The sequence below is a fragment of the Poecilia latipinna genome, unplaced genomic scaffold (assembly GCF_001443285.1).
Source record: "Poecilia latipinna isolate Pla-1442-1.1 unplaced genomic scaffold, P_latipinna-1.0 Scaffold1706, whole genome shotgun sequence".
NCBI lineage: Eukaryota > Metazoa > Chordata > Actinopteri > Cyprinodontiformes > Poeciliidae > Poecilia > Poecilia latipinna.
This window is the reverse complement of record NW_015114322.1, coordinates 104,583-109,857: the sequence shown is the minus strand read 5'-3', so window position 1 is coordinate 109,857 and position 5,275 is coordinate 104,583. Positions and strand designations below refer to the sequence as shown.

Sequence of the window (5,275 nt, the reverse complement as noted above, 5' to 3'; positions counted from 1 at the left end):
AAATTAAACACTTTAAATGTGACCACTGTGTGAGAAATGAGTCCAAATGTTATAAAACTGTAATAAATAACATTTCTGATGATTTTCTAACTTATGATGCAGCTCTAAGATACATCGGAACCTGATTTTAACCTTTTTCCAACCTGAGAGGAGAGGCGCTTGTGTTGCAGCTCCTCCTGGTGGCTCGTTGTTGAACTACATCACAGCAGAGATTAAAATAAGTCAGAAAAGAGAAGAAAAAACAAAAACTTGTTTATTGAAGTTCATTTTCCTGAATAACTAAAGCAGAGCTGAACTTTAATATCAGATGTATCATCAGTTTCTGGTTGATCTGGATGAAAACTTTAAAAAGTTTCTAACAGATCAAGTTTCCCTTGGAGCAGAAAAACTTTATTTAATCTGCAGCTTTAACAGAAACTGAGATAAAAATAAAATCAGTTTTTCCAGTTTCCAGACAGAATCTCAGCCTGAATGGTTCCATGTTGCTTTCTGAGCCGTCGGGTTTGTAAAGATGAACTAGAGATGATTTATCTCCAGGATCCTGGATCTGGTTGATCTGGATCCAACGGGTTACATCAGCTTCATGCTGGAGGAGAATATTATAAAATAAACCAGATTCATATTCAAAATCATGTTTGAATTCTAATCTGGTTATTTAAACTGATCCCAGGATGGAAGAAAATATCCAATAATTAGTTTTGTTTAATATTTCAAATCTTTTGAATCTGAATCTAAATTTAATCTTTGGTAGATTTGAAAAGTATAAAGTTTTTAACTGTTTAGATATTTTAAAAAATATTTTGTGTTTTTTTGGTGTTTATCGTTTGTTACAGTGATTATATATTTTACAATCTGTACAGTTTCAGTTTTTTTACATATTCAGCAGTAAATGACATTTATTCAAACTGTTATATGATGAATCATTTCCTCATGCGGCCACAAGGGGTCACTAAAGGCTCCTCACTTTGGAAAACTAACTCGATGAGTAAAATGGTCATTTCCGTGTTTCACCTCATCATTTTGCACTTAAACACAGAACATAAAAATATTTACTGCGTCATGTTCTTTGACAGTAAATTACTAAAAATTCTCCATAATCTCAAATATTCTGTGATTTTAACGATAAAACGAGTTTTTTACTTTTGGTCAAATTAAAGGAACTGATTTTCTCTCGCCTCCATCTTTGCTGAGCTTAGCAATGATAAGCTGAAGTTTCATGTTTCTTTCTTCAGCCCGACTCCTGGTGAAGAAACAAGAACCTTTTAGGATTCTGATGTCATTTCTTTTATACATTTTAGAGAATATTTAATCTCTTCATTTTTCTCCAGTCTCTTTCTGTGATCAGTTTCATGATCTGCTGCAGAGATTCAATGTTTAAAACCAAGCAGGACATTTTTGGCTGAACAAATTCAAAATATTTCATGATTTTCTCATAAAGTTCTGTTGTTACTCCAGCAGATTTAAATCAGATGATCTGCAGTAACTTTACCTGAACAGATGAATTTTTCCAAACAGCAACAGAAGCTCCGTGTTGAACTTTGACCTCGATGCTTCAGCCTGAAACCTTTTGATGAATCAGCTGCAGAAACAAAGATCCAGACACCAGGCGGACATTTTGTCTGACAGCTGATAATCCACCACACAAACAGAACCGCCGGGAAACAAACCGACTGCTGATGGAGGCAGAACCTGAGGATCCATCGGATCAGAACCATTCAGCTCAACAAAAGACTTCAGCTTAGAAACAAACCTGCAGAAAACTGCTGCAGAAATGAGAAACAAACTGGAAACAAGTTTCTGCCTTCCTGCTGCTTCTGCTTGAACTTATTAAATATTGGATTGTTGTCAGTCAGAGGCTTTGGACACAGAAATCTGCAGGAAATGTTGAAGTTTTATTCTTACAGGAAGTTTCTGAGGTATAAACTGACCTGTTGGAGATTTTCCATCTCAGATGATAATTTGATCATAATCATTTATAAGCTTTTAACTGTTGAGTTTGAGAGATGATTAAATTCACCACAGAAAAATAAAGTGTTACTTTCAAGTATAATAAAAAAAATAATAAAAACAATTAACCTAAAAAGTTTTAGCAGATTTTAAAAAATAAAAACCAGGAAAGTTTGCAGCAGCTTTTAGCCTCCAGGCCTGCAGGTGGCGATGAAACGTCCTTAGAATCCTCGACACTCATGTCTGCAGATAAACGAGCTGCTGAACCAACCAGAGTTTCTGGTTTAAATGTTTTATTTCTCAATTTGCATTTAGAAAATATTGTTTTTGTTTGAAGATACAGAAACATTTAATGAGTTTAGTTCATTTCAACATGTTAAAACATTTATTAGGATAAATCATGAAACCAGCTGCTGATGTTGGGATTCACTGAAATGAGTCTGAATTAAAGAACCGGATCATTTCTCAACCTTTGACCCGATAATTAAATCTGTTCAACAAAAATAAAGTTATTTCATTTAAGTCCAACAATCACATGGAAATATTTACTCTGGTTTTAATTTCCTGAATCAAATATGAAAGACCAGCATGAAACCAGATCTTTCCGTGTTCTTACTCGATCATCTCCTCTTCCTCAAAGTTCTGGTCGTCCTCCCGGGCCGAGGCCTCCTGGTACTGCTGGTACTCGGACACCAGGTCGTTCATGTTGCTCTCCGCCTCGGTGAACTCCATCTCGTCCATGCCTTCCCCGGTGAACCAGTGCAGGAAGGCCTTCCGGCGGAACATGGCCGAGAACTGCTCCGAGATCCGTTTGAACAGCTCCTGGATGGCGGTGCTGTTTCCGATGAAGGTGGCGGCCATCTTGAGGCCGCGCGGCGGGATGTCGCACACGGCCACCTTCACGTTGTTGGGGATCCACTCCACGAAGGAGCTGCTGTTCTTGTTCTGGACGTTCAGCATCTGGTCGTCCACCTCCTTCATGGACATCGGCCCGCGGAAGACCGCCGCCACGGTGAGGTAGCGGCCGTGGCGCGGGTCGCAGGCCGCCATCATGTTGCGGGCGTCGAACATCTGCTGGGTGAGCTCCGGGACGGAGAGGGCCCGGTACTGCTGGCTGCCCCGCGCCGTCAGCGGGGCGAAGCCCGGCATGAAGAAGTGCAGCCTGGGGAAGGGAACCATGTTGACGGCCAGCTTCCGCAGGTCGGCGTTGAGCTGCCCGGGGAACCGCAGCGAGGTGGTGACGCCGCTCATGGTGGCCGACACCAGGTGGTTCAGGTCGCCGTAGGTGGGCGTGGTCAGCTTCAGCGTGCGGAAGCAGATGTCGTACAGAGCCTCGTTGTCGATGCAGTAGGTCTGGTCGGTGTTCTCCACCAGCTGGTGGACGGACAGCGTGGCGTTGTACGGCTCCACCACCGTGTCCGAAACCTGCGAGTCACAGAGGAGACGGGAACAGACGGGTCTGAACGTTCACCTGACGGACGGACCGCGTACCTTCGGCGACGGCATGACGCTGAAGGTGTTCATGATGCGGTCCGGGTACTCCTCCCGGATCTTACTGATCAGCAGGGTTCCCATTCCAGAACCGGTTCCGCCTCCCAGAGAGTGGGTCAGCTGGAAGCCCTGCAGGGAAAAACCGTCTGAAAATGGTTCAACTGAGAGACTAAAGAGACGGTAGAGAACCGGTTCCCCTCACTGGGCCTGCAAGTTCTTCAGACTAAACATCAGAACCAAAGATCGACCCAAAACTACAGCTCTGCTGTTAGATGGATAACCTGAGCGATTTCAAACAGAAGTTTATGAACCCAAACTCTTTGCTTCTGTGTGAAACCAGAAGACGAGCCGTTTTACTTCAGTTTCCTGAGTTTCATCCTTTGGGTCTTTACAGAATCTGATGTCAGTGACGGTTTTATGTGACGGAAGCAGAGCTGTTCCATCTGTTACAGAAACTAAATACATTTTAGAAAAATCTGGAAGGATTCTTCTTCCAACTGACAGCACAGTTATAAATAAACTTACAATTATGCAAACATTTATTTTAACATTTCCTGCTTAAATTTATTCTCAATATTTATGATCAGAATCAACAGATTTGATGAAGCAAGTTCTGATGATCTGGAGATTTTCTTTCTGATCATTTTAAACTCTTCCAGAGTTAAAAGCTGAATTTCTCCACCTGCAGACAGTCGCAGTGCTCACACTCCTTCCTCACTACGTCCAGAACCGAGTCCATAAGCTCCGCCCCCTCCGTGTAGTGACCTTTGGCCCAGTTGTTCCCAGCGCCTGTTTGACCTGCAGACAGCAGAAGGTCAGCAGGGAAAACTGAAACTGGGACAGGAGCAAATCCAGGGTCAGAGGTCAGCTTTCAGAGTGCCGGTCCAGGTCCAGATCCAGACCCGTCTTACCAAAGATGAAGTTGTCGGGTCTGAAGAGCCGGCCGAAGGCTCCGGAGCGAACGCTGTCCATGGTTCCTGGTTCCAGGTCCACCAGAACGGATCGGGGGACGTATTTATGTGCTGCACAGATAGATTAGAGTCCAGCTTCATCCAGAACCTGCAGACAGAACCCGGCTGGTTCTGCAGAACTTACAGGACGCCTGGTTGTAGTAAACGTTGATCCTGTCCAGCTGCAGCGCCGAGTCGCCCACGTAGCTTCCTGCTGCGTCGACGCCGTGCTCATCGCTGATCTCCTCCCAGAACTGAAACAGAGAGAAGAACCGACTGCTCCATCATCCTGGACGGAACCGGTACCGGGATTTAAACCGGTACCAGATTTAAACCGGTACCAGATTTAAACCGGTACAGATTTAAACCGGTACAGATTTAAACCGGTACCAGATTTAAACCGGTACAGATTTAAACCGGTACCAGATTTAACGGGCCACTTCCCACTGACTCCTGAGTCCAGAATCGTGAGCTGACAGGAGATCTGGACTTTCATCGTTTATCGTGATCATTTTGATTCAAACGTCCGGTGAAGGTGGAGCTTTAGCCGCCAAAGTAGGAACAACTCTAGTCGTACTAATCATCGTTTTCCTGCTCCCCATCAGGAGGAAATGGGTCGAGTGGACCAAGGACGGTGAACATCAGATGGACTAGCGCACCAGGCCGCCCGGACCGGAGAACCCATGACCCGGTTCAGAGGACTGCTGAGCTCAAGGACATTTTGATGCTTATGGTTGTTCAACGGTCTAAAGAGTTCAATCGAAATGAAACAGAAGTTGGGTTGGAATAAAATGAACTCGTGGGAAAGACTCTGTTCATATAACAACACGTTTGTTATACAATTTATATGCAACACAGGAGGAACACACATAATTAATAATAATAAT

At 43.7% G+C, this 5,275-nt stretch overlaps 1 pseudogene; it reads right to left on the bottom strand.

The window, feature by feature from the left end:
- Positions 1-2,328: 2,328 nt before the first annotated feature.
- LOC106964709 (tubulin beta-5 chain-like) overlaps positions 2,329-5,275 on the bottom strand; it is a 9,139-nt pseudogene continuing 6,192 nt past the window's right edge.